Source organism: Canis lupus, chromosome 16 (genome assembly GCF_003254725.2).
Source record: "Canis lupus dingo isolate Sandy chromosome 16, ASM325472v2, whole genome shotgun sequence".
NCBI lineage: Eukaryota > Metazoa > Chordata > Mammalia > Carnivora > Canidae > Canis > Canis lupus.
The window spans coordinates 16730010-16746072 of NC_064258.1; the positions used below are offsets into that span (position 1 = coordinate 16730010).

Below are 16063 nucleotides of genomic sequence, written 5' to 3' on the forward strand. Positions count from 1 at the left end.
ACCTTTATCACTTCCCTTGAAGGTGCTAATGATCTATGAAGCACTATTTCTAGCTACCTTGCCTTGGAGGAAGGACCACCCTCCTTCTGCAGGAGCCTCAGGCCCCATTCCCTACAACCAAATAGACATGGTTTGTGGGTTGTTCAAGGCAGCTGCTCCTGGCAAAGCAGGACCTAGGACAGGCCTTGATGAGAGCACGGCGGGTGTAAACGTCAGGAAGGGTGTCTCCGTGAAGGCTGGGGGCTCCAGGGAGAAGCACGGGCCAAGGCAGGAGGGCACAAGGAACAGGAAATCCTACAACCTGAAGTCTACCTTTCTGCCCCTTCCAGGCGGCTCCTCCATTTCTAGAATCAACAATAGTGACTCACTAGACCTGAACCCAGTGGAGGAAGTCTGGAGGCCAACTCCTAACTGTATAGTGCGCTGGGCTGGTTTCGTGGGCTGCAGTGGACCCAATGTCCCCTGGACCTGGGCAACACCACAGCTTGGCCAGGCTCGGGCCAGCTGGCCTGTCTGTCCCCTGTCTGTCCTTTTGGCGCACTCAGCCTGAGCCGCCTCAGGCTGTCACCTTGGTCTCAGGCAAGCACGTTTCCTGGACATGTCCCACTTGACTTAATTGGAGGCAAGGTCAACATGAAAAAGAGCAGGTTCTTCCAGGGCCAAGTCTGTAGACTTGCAGCCGCCAGATACATTAATCAGGCCATTTCCTAATCGTCTGGGAGTGGAACATGGTGTGCTCACATGTCCCCCACCCCGACCACCCAGGGCTCACCAGACCAAAATCTGCATAGGAAAACAGTTTTTTCCAGAATCAAAATAGCAGTAATTTTCTCAGTCAGAGCCAATTACAGAGACTAACCAGAAGACAGACAGACAGACAGAAGGAAAGAAGGGAAGGAAAGAAGGAAGGGAGGAAAAAAGGAAGGATGGATGGATCAAAGGAAGAAAGAAAGAAAAAGGAAAGAAGAAAGAAAAGAGAAAAGAAAAGAAAAGAAAAGAAAAGAAAAGAAAAGAAAAGAAAAGAAAAGAAAAGAAAAGAAAAGAAAAAAGATCAAGAAAGGAGACACCAAATGATGGTTGAGGGACCAGCAGTGCAGCACAGCAGAGCCATCGGACTGGGATTCACACGCAGGTTTGCCGCTAAGGAGTGGCCTGCAGCTCTCTGCACAAATTCCCTGCCGCAGCAGCTCTTTGGGCCTCAGCTTCTCGCACCTGGAAAATTATGGTCCATGAATCTGTTACTTCTGCTCTTCCTCACTCAGCAAAGTTGTATTCGGCGTCGATGATGTAAAAGAACAGCAGCGTTTATAATTCCAAATGCTTTGGGCATACCTTCTCATGTCTGATGCTGTCATGCTGCTTTACGGTTTACCACATGCTTCACCTGCACCATTTATTCTTCAACGAGGGAACAAGGGTGGAAGAAACGCTGCCTTGTGCTTTGGTGACCACTCAGGGAGGCAGGCGATGGGAGACCTGGTCCTGACCCAATTGGCGTCCCCCCTCCCCCAGCCCCCGACCTCCAAGGTGTCGTGCCCCAAGCTGCCCGTCACACCTGCAATGTCACTGGGCACAGAGAGTGGCTCGCACTCCAGGAACATCCCTGCGCAGAGCCTGTGACACTGTGCAGTCCAGGAAGCCAGGGCAGCGCAGGCTGAGCACACTCTCAGGAGCCCTGGGAAGCTGCCCGAGCCCAAGGGATCCTGGAAAACAGGGCAGGGTGAGTGGCTCAAGGGGGACTGGGCTTCCCCCCAGTGAGGCATGTGGTGGCCAGGCACCTACCTTCTCTGAGCTTCGGGTCCTCACCTGTCACATATGAATATTAAGTTAGTTAGAGAACGTAAAGTGCCTAATAAGTGCAAGTGAACATATGGCTTAGAGATTTGGGGTCAGAGCTATGAGTGTGGCTCCCAGCCCAGGAGGAGTGCTGTGGGGCCAGGCCTGTGGCACAGCGCAGCCATGGGGTTGGAGGGAGAGAAGGGGAGGGCAGCGTCCATCTGCCGTTAATGCATCCTAAAGCTCACTTAACAAGCACTCTACGTACAAATCTCCTTCTGATGCGACTCCTCGATCTTAGAATTCAGGCGTAGGTGCATCTTCTGGACAGAGAACAGGTAACCTATTGGATGCCCTTCGCGTCCAATTCTGGACAGCACTGTTGACCTGGCTCCATCTACATGGACAAGTCTGGTTGCATCCATGCAGGTTTAGGAGCCAACATACCAGCCATACCAATATACCAGTACATACAAGGAGATGCTTCCACATTCGTGCAAACACACAGGTGTGGACACCAACATGCATGTGTGTAAATTTATGTGTGCAATGCTCTGCTGCACCTACAGCTTTTTTTTTAAGATTTTATTTTTTTAATTTGAGAGAGAGACAGAAAGAGGGAGCACATGAGCAGCAGGGAGAGGCAGAAGGAGAAGGAGAAGGAGAAGGAGAAGCAGGTTCCCCACCGAGCAGGGAGCCAGACTCTTGGACATGGGACTCAATCCCTGGACCCTGAGATCATGACCTGAGCCTTAGGCAGATGCTTCACCAAATGAACCACGCAGGTGTCCAATCTACAGCTTTTGATGCAGGTCCGTGCACACACACGGTACACATGGACAATGGATGGGCCACCTGTCTAGAACCTAGAATAAACCATAAAGTTGGCATCTGAGGGATGCCTGGGTGGCTCAGTGGTTGAGCATCTGCCTTTGACTCAGGGCATGATCTCGGGGTCCTGGGATGGAGTCCTACATCGGGCTCTCCACAGGGAGCCTGCTTCTCCCTCTGCCTACGTCTCTGCCTCTCTCTCTCTCTGTGTCTCTCATGAATAAATAAATAAAATCTTTAAAAAAAAGAAAAGCTGGCATCTGAAAACAAATGGAACCCAAAAGCAGAGCCATATGTCATTTTGTTAAGTTCTGAAGCTTGCATACATCAGACACCACGTCCCAGCCCATGGGTTGCCCTGCGGAAGGACTGCGACATGGAAAAGTCGCCCAGGTCAGGCTGAACTATGACACGGCTGTGTCTGTTGCTAGGTTTTCCGCATGTGTTGCCCTGTTGTTGTTCTCCCAAAAGTTTAATAAATTATGTCACCAAAAATAAAGAAATTTCTGGAGCAAAGTTGAAGCAATATCTCACTGGTGTGCTTCCAGAGAGAATGAATGGATTTGTCCTTCTCCTTCCAGGATCTGAGATCACACGACCCGTCTATCCACGTTGGGGTGAGGCCTCCCAAGGAAGCTTAGACTGGAGTGGGAGACCACTTATTGCCACACAAATTAACAAGATAAATTCATAGAAATCAGCAGACTCAAGGTCAGGAAGATTTGGGAGATTTGGGCCCCATTCAAACATCAGACCAAAGCCAATGCTCTTTTTGATTAAGAGCAGATGGGAATCCACCCTCTTCATATCTGTCAGCTGAGGAGCTATGACCTAAGGCACTGCCGCCCTCAGCGTTGGGCCAGGGAGCCCAAGGGGAAGACATGAGACTCAGGCCTCAGGAGGCTCACAGGCGCCATCAAGAGCAGACCATGACGGGGGCAGCAGTAGGCACAAGGAATCTCCAATCTGGGGCCTTGACTCCACATCTGGCCACAGACAGACTGGCTTCTCAGCCTTCAGATCCCAAGGCCTCATCCTGAACCTCAACTCTTGGTCGGGGTTCGGAGGGTGGAGGTAGGCCAGGGAGGAAGCAAGCACAGAAACCAAGCCTTTTCCAAGGTCTTGGCAAGCACCAGCCCTACACCCTGTAGGATGGAGAGGCAAAGGGGTGTGGCGGGGCCATGGGAAAGCCAAGGTGGCTCCCCTCAGAGGCTGGCACTCAGGGCCACTGTCTGCTGGTGACCTCTGGGCCTCAGCTTACTCATCTGTAAAATGGGGAGATGCTACTAGGCTGTCCCTCACCTCTGACACCAGTCTAGCCCTTAGCTCCTGCGTTTCTGTGAGGTCGGTGGGCTTCCCAGAGGAGGCAGAGGAGGGCCAGCTATTTAACAGAGGGTCAGGCTTGGACGAGGCAAGAGGCCCTTCCAACTAGGGGAGGGCACCTAATCGGGCGGAGTTTTTTCCAACACCTCTCGTAGATTAGACAATTATTTTAAGTGCGCTATCCCCAGGAGTCTTTAAAACATGAAACACAGCAGACTAGAGCCTCCCACAGCAGCGGCCATGACGTAAGCACTACAGAAGTGTTAAGCCCTCCTTCTTATCATCTCTACTGTAGACCTCGGTGCAAACACCATAACCTCACCGCGGAGCAGCATACTCGCAGCAGCACACGTAACGTGTGCATGTGGGGTTAATTGTGTCCATTCCACATGGGAATGCAAGCCCCCTGACTTAGGGATTTCCAACAGTTTTGTTAACTGATATGCCCAGCATCTCAGACCGTGCCTGGCACCAGCCAGATGTCCGAGAAATATTTGTTTGGACAACTGGATCCATATCATTTCACAAAAAGGCAAGTTCAGTGACCAAGAGGTAAGGGAAAAATAAAAGGAACAGGGGTTATGGGGACATTTTTAGGTTTCTGCCTGTCTCCCCACCCTCCTTACCCAAAATGGTGTGACGGGACAAGGGATCCAGCTGGGGGGTCAGAGGCCTTCCAGCTCCCCGGTGGTAGGACTCCCCAACTCACCCACTCCGCAGAACCACCAGCAACCCCTGGAATCTGCTGCTCAGGGCCCCTCTGCCTTCATTCTGGGGCTAGGTTCTCCCACGAGCCGGGGGCCTGGCCAGCAGAGCAAAGATGGGAGGTCACCCCAGCAGAGGGCTATGAGAGGTCTCCGGAAAGGTCAGCCAGCTGCGAGCAGGGAGCAGTGAAGCCACAGTGGTGACAGTTCCCTCACAGATAACCTACTCTGATGCTTCCGTGTTTGTTATCACCGTTTATGGTGAGCCATCACTAGCTTTCCATTTCTGCTGGTCCTAGGATGTTTCTTTCTCTGTCTTTTTTTTAGGATTTTATTTATTTATTCATGAGAGACACACAGAGACAGAGACACAGGCAGAGGGAGAAGCAGGCTCCCTGTGGGAAGCCCAACGTGGGACTTGATCCCAGGACCCTGGGATCATGACCTGAGCCAAAGGCAGACGCTCAACCACTGAGCCACTCAGGTGCCCCCTAGGATGTTTAAGAATATTTAAGAGGGGCGCCTGGATGGCTCAGCTGGATAAGGGTGTGACTCTTGGTTTTGGCTCAGGCCATGATCTCAGGGTCATGAAACTGGACCCTGCGTCCAGCTCCCCACTCAGTGGGAAGTCTGCTCCAGAGTCTCTCCCTCCCTCCCTCCCTTTCTGTCTCTTCCTGCTCGTCCCCCTCTCTCTTTCAAATAAACAAATCTTTAAAAAAAGATTTAAGTTAAAAAATTATACTTCGATAGGATACAAATCAAATTGTGCAAGTTTAATGAATGCAGTTTGGGACTAACCTGTCCCATGATCCTGCCTCTGTTTCCCTGAGGGGTCATTAATTAGGACATCAGAGGGAGATGGCATTTCTGCCGAGGTGTGAATACACGTGTGCGTGGATCTGCATGTGTGCATGTATGTATGTGTGTACATGTGTATGTGTGTAGCTGCATGCATGTGTGTATGTGTGTGCAACTGTGTGAGTATATGTACATACGTGCACTTCTGTGTGCAGCTCTGTGTGTGTATATATGTATCTGCATGTGTGGAGCTGTGAGCATTCTTCCAATTTCTTTGCAAAAATGAATCCTACTTTTATAATCACCACAGGTTTCAAGAAATAGTATGTACTAACACATTTTCCCTATTTGCACATTTCCAAAGTTTGGTCCGCGGGTGTTTCCATGACCGTTCTGTGAAACATGGTCATAGATGAGGAGGTCCACCAGAGCCCACCATTGGGAATAGGACCCAGCTGTTTTGCAAGGGAATTTGTGCTTTAATGACACAAATGTGAGTCCCTACCTGCTTATTAAATTTTTGTCTTGCAAAATCACCAAGACTCTGATAGTAAAAGCGGGCATGGGTGTAAAATGTGGGGGAGAGGTCACAATGCACAAAGCCTGTGCCTGCAGGGGGCTGCCTCTGAGGGAAGAACGGGTGGGATGGTTACGGAATTTCCCTGTGAAACCGCCGGGACCTTGCAGGAAGACTGTGTCCCTTGGCTGGGGCCTCTGGCTACCTGGTATCACGCTGGGCACACCAGCAGTTGCGCTGTGCAGCCAGGCTGGGCCTGGCAGAAATATGCCTCCTTGGTAAAGCAACCAAGGGGAGCCCGTGACCTGTGGGTAATTCCCCCCTCAGCCAAGGGTCATGTGTGGTTAACTGGTAGGGGCAGGGGGCTGCCAGGGCACAGAGGTGAGTTAGGTGAGCTGGTCTTGGTGACTTTCTCTCCATTGTCAGCTCTGGTCCTTTTTTCAAGCCACATCGTCATGGGACAGTGGGCCCCTGGCTGGCCTCTGTTCAGGAACTACTCTTTCTTAGGCCCTTAAAGCCTGAGACCCTGGTGGAACACTCTACCCAGGCTACACCCCCTCGACTGGTACCTTCCCATCTCCATCTCTGTCCAGGGGCTTTATCATCCTCTGAAGACTCAGATCCTCCAAAGGGACAATGAGCTAATCTGGTAAACTGAATGGGCTGGCCTTGCCCTCTCTCCACTCCCAGCAGATCCCCCTCTCTTGCCCTGCATGGGAAGTCTTGCAAGTGGCTTTCCTTCTAGACACAAGGCTTCCTTCCTCTGGGGTTCCAGGTCAAGAGAAAAGGTGGTATGCACCCTCCCTCCCCCTCCATGTCACACCAGCAGGAACCCCTGCAGGCAGGTGACACTCATCCAGGCCATCAACCAGCACCACAGATCTGGACTGCTCTTCTAGGCCAGCCGTTAACCATTTACCAGCTGCCCACTGGCCCTTTGACTGTATTGCAATGGTGCACCCTACCTGCCCCCCGCCCGCCCCGGTCCCGGGCTGTGAAGCCCAACTGCAAAGGCCAAGGCTTCAGAACACGACTTTTGTGCTCCGACCAGGTGAAACCTCGGACAGACACCTTTCATTTTTTGATCATCACAAGATGAGAAAACAAAACTAAAGATAACAAATAACTTTTAAGCTCAAATTCAGTTTGCACACATCATCTCGTGTCTCCTTCACATCCCATCCCAGGTGAAGAAGGGGCGGGGGCTGGCATAGCCGCCCAGAGCTGGCCTAGGCAGGCCCCGGGCCCAGTTTCCTGCTCCCACGGAGCTCTTCCCAATAGCTTCTGCTCCTGAAGAAAAACTAATTACTGTTTAGGAAGTTGTTTGTGATCCCTGGTGGAAACAGGGGAGTTTAGCTGTGCTGAGGGCATGAAGCAAGCACGGGCACACTCTGCCGCCTTGGCATGCTCTCAGGCCTTGAGAGGCAAGCTGCCTAGGGAAAGGATTTCCTGATGAAGCGTCTTTGGAGAAAGTTCTGGCGGTCAGAGCACTCTCCCACCCTCGAGGCTCAGGCAGTGCTGGCAATACTCCAGTTTCCTTGAACTCATCTGCTAGCATCCCAGTGATCTCAGGAGACCAGAAGATGGGTGGGGCAGCCCGGGGTCAAGGCACTGCCTGCCTCAGTTTCTCTGGGTCTCTGTCTAGAGGGTCAGGAGAGCCAAAGACAGGGGATGAAGAGACACAAACCCTGCTGTATTCTCATCCTTGGGCGGCCCCTACACAGCACCACACGCGGCAGGGGGGCCTCAAACCACAGACACATATTCTCTCCCAGTCCTGGAGGCTGAAAGGCCCGAGTCAGGTGTCGGCAGAGCGCCCTCTGACACCTGCAGGGGACAACCCTCCCTTGGCTCTTCCAGCCTCGGGTGGTGGCAGTCTCTGCCTCGTCCTCTCTGTAGTTGTGCTTCCTCTGCTCAAAAGGACACGGTCCTACTGGATGAGGGGCCCGCTTTGGCATCACAACCAATTCCATCGGCGGTGACCCTATTTCCAAATAAAGCCACAATCTCAGGTACCTCGATATATCTTTTGGGGGGACATGATCAGCACACAGCGCCTGCTACTGCTGGGCATGACCAATCTGGGGAATCCCTCCATGCTCACACCCCAGTGCTCTATGGGTTTCCAGACGACTGTGCAGCTATCCCAAGAGGCATCTTGGGATGCCTGCAGGGTGCCCAGCCCCAGGACCCTGGGCCCTGGCCAGTGCACAGGCCCTGGGTAAGAGCGCCAGTGAGGCCAAGACTCCTGGCACCACAGGCCAAGGGGACCCCGACACAGGCAGCTCAGTGACTCAGAATGAGGCAGGAGGGGAGCACAGAAATAAGCCACTGTTGTCCATACCGGGCACTTTGAACAATTACCCTGGGACAGTGCAGGTGAATCAGACATGTCCGAGACAAACCAGGGACAGTCCCCTGACTCAGGGAGTTTCTTGACAGTTTCATTGGAAGACACCCTGCCGGAAGGTTTCTCCTGGAAGAAAATTCAACTTGAAGAAAATTCAACTTGCCTGTTTATTTAAATTGCAAAGTAGCTGACCAGAGAGAGCACAACGATTATTACTTCAACTGAGAAAGGGAAGAAATGAATCTCAGATGTAAAGGGACTGGTCCTGTGCTCTGCCTTGCAATCACCTGACATGGTGGATATTCCCTCTGTCTTACAGGTGGGAAGCTGAGGGCCAGAGTAGCAATTGTCCTCTCGGGATGAACCAGCCCAACGTCACAGCCAGTGGAGCCTGGACTTGAACTCATGTGCTTGGGTTCCCAAACCCTTTAGTTTTCCCCAGCTCTTTCCACTCACTCCACCCACACTGTCCTGTGTCCAGGAAATAAAGCCCATCCCAGCCTGCACCGGCTGCCCACCTCCCCAGATTATCTGCCAGTGAAGCACAGGAGGGCACTGGATGCCAAGGAGAAGAGGGAAGCACTCTGACCCCTTCTCATGGAGCCTGACAATAATCTGATGGGACCTGAGTCTGACAACAGCAAATCAGAAGTCCTCCATGAGCCAGTTTCTTGGCCTCCAGAGGCCATGACCTACACCTGCTTCCACGCCAAGGAAGAGGTGGGGCTGCAGCCCGGGGACCCCAGCGCCTCCAGCCCTGATGGCCAGGACTTGTGCTAAAGGCCTTCTCTTCTCTCCGCCCCAACGCCTTACTCTGAGAAACAAATGACTGACACTCTTCCTCCTGAGACAACCGTCATCCAGCAGATTTTTAATGGCCTAGGAGGGAAATATCACAAAACAAACACATACTGAGCAAAGGGAGGGGGAAACCACTCAGTAAAGGCCAGAGTTCAGCTTGGTTATGACAATCAATTGTGAAAAGCCAAACCCACAACTTTCCGGAGCGGGAGTGCGTCTTCCTGCTGACATAATGCGCTTGGGCACTTGGCTAAAAACAAGTTTTCCCCGTTTGAGGCTGGCACATTTGGGGCCTCTGCAAACAGGTCGCTTCTGCTTTTGCCAAAGCTAGCTTCCCCTTTTCTGGAAACTGCTCCCCCCACACACACACACACTCTGAGTCCGCAAGGCAGCCTCCCGCTCCCTGGCTGGGCTCTGGGATGTGCATCACAAACAGTTCAGTTGTGGGCGAGTTGTTTTTCTCTGATGTAGATGTTTCTTTCCAAAGCCTGCTACAAGTGGAAATTTCCGTATTCCCCTGTTCAGCAGAAATTACAGGCTTCAGTTTCATCATCACTATCAAACCATTAACCATTAACCCTTGACACCCCGGGGGAGCCCTGGAGGAAACAGCCTGGGGCACATTCCTGGGGCTGGCGGCTGCGGAGGCTGGGAGGCCCCTTGTGCCAGGAGGACCAGAGGTACGAGCTTCTGGAGGCGGGGCGAGGGGGGCGGGGGGGGGGCGGAGAAGCACTAGAAGCCTTACTTTTCATTGATCCTCCTCCACACCTCACGTCCAAATGTCTTACTCTGCATTATTACCTTCTGTGAACTGAGTGCATCTTCAATCCTATCACGTCTGAAGCTCACTCACTGCTCAGATTCCTTGGCTTCTGCAGGGGTGTAGACATGAAGGGGCCCTGGAGCTGTGCCCTGTGTCCCCTGGGCCCTCCGCTGGAGCACAGGGGCAGCAGACACAGCACAGAGAAGCCTTCCAGCGAGCCCCACGTGGGGCCAGACCAACATGGGAAGCCAAGGCCCTGTCCCCCTCCTGCACCTCTCCCCTCCTCTGCATCTGGGATACCTGCCTCAAAGCAAACTGCCAATAAATAGTGATAATGAGCGGATGGACACCTCAGAACCCAGACACCTGCACAAAGCCTGCAGACTAGAATAAGTGCCTAAAAAGACAGCAGTGAGACTGGCCCCTGGGGACAGGAGTGGCTGCAGCCCTAGGAGTATAACCTCCTGGGAGTAAGAGCCCACTGTGTTCACACCGCCAAGCCCCGTGACACACCCCACCACTTGTGAGATGCATTAGGGCCACAGAGGCCAGCTTGTGAGACACAGGGATCTGCCCCAGGATTGCAGATTCCACCCCCGAGTTCCGGGGCTCCCACAGTAACACCAGCAGCTTAGGCACCCCAACCCCACAGAAACATGGGGGCAAGCAGGGAGAGAAGCAGCTCAGAGTTTGACTCCTCTCCCCAGAGTGCCAGGCCCCAGGTCTTCCTCTTCACCTCTTGTGGTCCTGATTGAGCATACCAGCATCCACCAGCATCCGCCAGCATCCACCAGCAGGAGGCAGACACCCACCCTGGACCGGCACCCCAGGCAGGCAGGGGATATCTGGACCATTTGTTCTAGGTCTGGCCTACATAGAATTCCCCCCTGAGGAGGGGGCAGCTGCCTCCAACCACTTCCTGAGCATTCTGGGTGTCTCCGGAATCCAGCCTAGGGCAGGGTTTCATGAATCCCTCTCAGAGCTTGCCTCCGAGCCATGACATGACAACTTTTTAAAAATAGGTGACGACTGTGACAAGGCCAACACGTGCGGCTCCCCAATCCCAGGCCTGCATCTGGGGGGAGGGGGGACACGCGGGCCACAGCCCAGCCTCAAGGCAGGAGGCCAGAAAAAGGAAGATAAACACTGGGTTTCAGCAAAGGGAGGGGGAGGGGTGGAAAACCAAAATGCCAGGGTTGGCAATAAAATAATTTGCAGTTTTGAGTCTTAGCTGTTTAAAACTGATTCTCGGATACTTTTTTGTATGTCAATTTAAACAATTTTATATGGTGGATGAACCAGATATTAGGTAAACTCTAAGATTATCATTCTTGAGGTTAAAAACTTGGTCATATATGGGATAATTTATTTGGGTTAGCCTAATATGATCAACTGCTTTTTACCGCCAAGGAAATGGGGCACGAAGATGACAGGGATGGATGTGCCTCAAACCAAGACTTCCCCCTCTGAATCCAGGCTCTTCCTGAGAACCGTCGCATTGCTTCCGGCCCCTAAACCACGACAGAATCCAGGCCCCCTCATGTCACAGGCACCTGCCTGAGGACACTCAGATCTTCCACCACAAAACCAAAGCCAAAATCCTTACCCCAGCTCCCTTCTCATTCTACGACATCATCGTGCTGTGCCCAACTCAGATCATAAAGTCCTCCTGTCCCTCTGGCTACTGTTGTTTATTCTTCTAAAGATAAAATTAAAATGAACCTCCAAGCAGCTTGATTCAACTTGCAAATTCCAGTAAACCAAACCCGGTATACCAGTGTCTCCTGGTCTGTAACCATATGTCTGGATCTATGCGTGTCTCTCTCAATCTCTTTCTCAATGCACAACATACACATGCACACAGGCACACATGCGTGTGACCCTCTACTGCCCAGGAGTACATGCTCCCGTGTTGCAGGTTGTCAGGCTGAGGGTGGCATGGTCCTTGACTTCCCCCCGGGCCGTGTAAGGCTTGGGACCGGGGAGCCCCTGCCCAAAGTGAGCCCATCCTGAGCGCCTGTGTATGTCCCCTCGCACATCCCGGGCACGTGGAGGCAGACTGGGGCCCCCTGAGCAGAAGAACTGTGTGACATAACCATGCAGCCCCCACCCTTGCAGGGGGAATTGGGCCTGTTGAGCCCGAAGGTTCACAGGGTCGTAAAGACCTTCCAGAATGAAGTTTGCAGGGGTTAGGCGGCCCCCATTGGAGTTTGTACAACTGAGCCTGGACTCAGCTGGGTGGCAGGGGACAAGAGCATTTTCACCTACACTCAGACACAGGGGCTGTCAAGAATCAGAGTCCCCTGTTCTCCTGTCCCATATCCTTTGATTCTCGAACCACTGACCTGAGGGAGAGATGAGCCCATGGGAGCCCATGGAGCCGAGTGATGTGCAGGGGCATGCTGCAAGAAACGACAGAGTTCCTGAGGGGGACAGACTCCCTGCCTAGCTTGAGATGGCTGTGGAACCCTGCTCCTCCTGGGCTGAGCCTGGGCACAGGCTGTACCTACACCGCTCCCATGCCCCGCCCCCTCAACCACCTCTACCCCACACACCCTGCCCCACCCTGTGGTCCATGCATCCAAGCGCCCACACCCTGACGTCCACACACCCCACCCTCCACACCCTACTGCACACACCCCACTGTCTACATCCCAGGGTCCACACTATATCATCCAAAGAGATAGCAGGAAGATCAGTGCGTGTGGGATGTGCCATCAGAGAATTGGGGCAGGTGGGAGGAGGGAAGAAACAGGAGGGCAGAAATAAAAAGGACGAGGAATAGGCCCAGCTCCACACCCCCACCTGGCATACGGCCCCATGGAGATTTGTTTGTTTGCTTGCTTAATTAGAATTTATCAAAAAAAGAAAAAGAAAAGAAAAAGAATTTATCAAGTGCCAATGATATTTATTTATAGCCTATCTTCATTACCCAAGCAGGCTGCAATGCAGCAGGATAAAGCACAATATAAGAGGAGCAAGAGCAGCCACTGAAGAAGCAAGCAGGGCAGATGTGGAGAGACGCTGCACCAGGAGCTGTGGGACCCGACCGCACATCTGCTCCTGGGGCTCCTTCAGCATCACAGCCAACGAATGAAGAAGATGCTTTAATAATTATAATCATTCAAGTTTGCTGCATGCCGGGCATTCAGGTGAGGTCATTTTATTCTCAAAACAGCGCTCAGGTGGGCATTCTTGTTGCTGGTTTACAAACGAAGCTGCTTAGACTCAGCAGTACCTAGGGGCTCGTCTAGGTACAGACACAGTAGGTGGGAAACCGAGGTGCCCAAATCTCGTCGAAATCTTTACAAGACCCGTAATCTAACAAAGGGTCCTTGGGAAATACACAGGTGACAGGCAACATCCATCCTGTGATGTTTGCAGCTCCCAGGCAGGCATTTCGAGAACCTTACACACACACCCCGCCCCCACTAGGACTTTAGGGGGAATGGGAAGAAATCTTACAGGGAAAGATTCTGGAGGCAACCACACTTGCTTCAACGTTGGCTTTGCCTCTCACCAGCTGTGTCTTGTGGGCAAATCACTCAGTCTCCCCACGACTCAGTTTCCCCAACTGTAGAAATGGATGCAGGGGGCAGCCCTGGTGGTCCAGTGGTTTAGTGCCACCTTCATCCCAGGGTATGATCCTGGAGACCCAGGATCAAGTCCCACGTCAGGCTCCCTGCATGGAGCCTGCTTCTCCCTCTGCCTGTGTCTCTGCCTCTCTCTCTCTCTCTCTCTCTCTCTGTCATGAATAAATAAATAAAATCTTAAAAAAAAATAAAGAAATGTGTGCAGGAACACAAACTGGACTGAGCTAATGAAGAGCTAAGGGACAGAATACATGGTAGAGGCCATCGAGGTGCTGAGCCCCTTACTGAGTGTCCCATCAACACGTGTCTCTCAATTTCACTTGAAGGTGACCTGACAGTCAGAGGAACAGGTAGACAAACCCCACGGCACCAGGGGCCGCGTCCCCACAGGAACCTGGCTCGCCAGTGCCTCTCTGCAGGTGTGGCGACCAAAGGAAGAGAATTGGGTCAGAAGGCAGGTTTTTCAAGCCTAGTGAAACCTAGCTCTAAAGAAACAAAACAAAGGATGAGAAGAGATTCAGGGCAGGGAGACAGATGAAAATGAAAAAAAAAAAAACTTAAAGAGAAACACAAGGGGGGGAGAGAAAATCAAGCAAAGTTGGGGATAAAGAGAAACCACCCAACTGCAGCCTGAGCTCTGAGTGTCCACCTACATCCATCGGCTTTGATATCAAGGACACCCTTTCCTGGACCCAAAGACACCAGCCAGTGCAAATTCTGGAAAGTAATATGAGGGAAAATCCCATGACCCATCAATTGTCAAATAGCCAAGGAGCAGTCACTGCTGTAAAGGGTGTTTGCTGAGGACGAAGAGAGGCAGAGGTGGAGGCCATGGAGGTGAGTCAGGGCCCGTCCTGGGTGGCCTTCACAACGCTTCTTCTCTTGCCAGCTGGCTCCCTGCTGCAGACCACCGAGGCATGCAGGCTTGGAGCTGGGGGTCCGCCTGCCTCCGAGAAACTGCCCCAGGGGTTCCATCCTTCACACTCGTTCGTCCACAGTCACTCTCATCCCTTCCACATGTGTCCTCAGGGTGAACTTTGCCACCCAGACCCTGGGGCTGTAGGGTGCAGTGGTGGTTCAGCACAGGGTTCAGGGACGAGGCAGCTTGGCCTCTATGCACCTATCTTCCCACCTGTATAATGGGCACAATAATGACACTGACTCACTTGGCTTAAGTAAGCTAATGCACACACATGCTCGGGCATGCCGGCTCATGAGTATTAGCTATTTCTGTTAGCCACTGTTTCTCTTCCTTTCTCTCGAGGCTGACCTTGAGAATCATTTGAGCCAAATGCCACCTAGATGGCACAGTGCAAGGCAGACGTGACTGTTCCTCCCACCTTTGATACAACTCTGACCTTTGTTTCCTGTTTCCCCCAGAAGGGGAAGGGGTAGAAGAGACACGGTAGCAGGTCTGGCTCCTTCAGCTGTCCCAGGAAAAGTCCAGCATCCGGATGCGCCTCCCCAGGAGTGGAGGGCTTACTCCCGGCTGTTGGCAAAGCTGCAGGATGGTGGTGCTTGGCTGCCCGCCCCTTGTGAGGAGTGTCCAGGCTGGGAGGCCACTGTGCCCAGGCCCAGACGCAGCCCTGATCTTATAACTCTGCACAACTCTGAAGTGGCCACGGAGGCCTTCATGAGACTACAGCGCCCCTCAGCTCCCTGCTCCCCTCATGCTCCCAGAAACATCCACATACTCAATCCCGGGTCTGAGTCTGCTAATCCAAGAACCCAAGCATTATGCACAGGTGCTTTCAGGGACCGGAAAGACCAAGAGAACGTAAATTCCACCGATGGTCTAGGGTCCAGATGCAGAGGAGAAGGGACCTTCTTCCAGCCACCAGGGCCTCCATCTCTCGAGGGGAGTCTTGAAAAGCTCTCAGATCATAGCCACCTGGAGAGCCAGAGTCCTCTGAGCAGGGGCTGGACTCAGGCCAGTGACTCTCCCATCTGTCACAGTACAGACTCAGAAAAAGCAGCCCCAAAAAAAAAAAAAAAAAAAAAAAAAAGAAAAAGCAGCCCCTGAGGCTTCTGCAGGGTCTGTGGGCAGTGTCACTGCACTGCCCAGGACCACCGACCTGGGGGACGGTGACCACTGGGCCATTCCTGAGCAGCACCTGCTGGGAAGGCAGAGGCCACAGCGTGACCAAGGGGGCAATCTTCTCCACCTTCTCCTCCTCTCAACAGAAGCCCAGCCTTCTGTTGGACAAGGGGGTGATCCAGACAGCCCCCCTCAGACATGTGTGATACTCTAAAGAAAGAAGCCAAGGGTGGCAGAGCCCGTTGTGATCTCCAGGAGGCAGGTTGGGCCCAGCCCTTCCCGGGATTTCATCCACCGGGCTAAGGGAAGCTTGATTAGGAAGGGCTGCTGGGAAGGGCTTTCCAGGGGTGACTTGCCACCCAGCTGCGGGGCTGCCACCTTCCTGTCCCTGCCCACTTGAGGCCTTGTGCCCAGAAGCCGGTCTGCAGTTGGTGCCAGCACCCAGAGCTGCCCTCTGATTTGTAAGAGCCGAGTGGCTTATGATGCTGCATGCTTCTCTCTCGCACTTGCTCAGCCACCCCCCAGCTGGGTGCCTTACAGAGACAGTTCCCATTAAGTCAGCAGGATCA

General features: G+C 52.8%; 1 protein-coding gene and 1 long non-coding RNA gene across 4 annotated transcripts in view; one reads left to right on the forward strand and one right to left on the reverse strand.

Moving 5' to 3' along the window:
* PRKAG2 (protein kinase AMP-activated non-catalytic subunit gamma 2) overlaps positions 1 to 16063 on the reverse strand; it is a 264514-nt gene that overhangs the window by 234521 nt on the left and 13930 nt on the right. The gene's annotated exons all lie outside the window — the stretch shown is intronic.
* LOC112663470 (uncharacterized) lies at positions 9402 to 11543 on the forward strand. The gene is made up of 2 exons (XR_003139252.3): positions 9402 to 9780; positions 11274 to 11543. It is a non-coding gene; the product is annotated as an uncharacterized LOC112663470 (long non-coding RNA).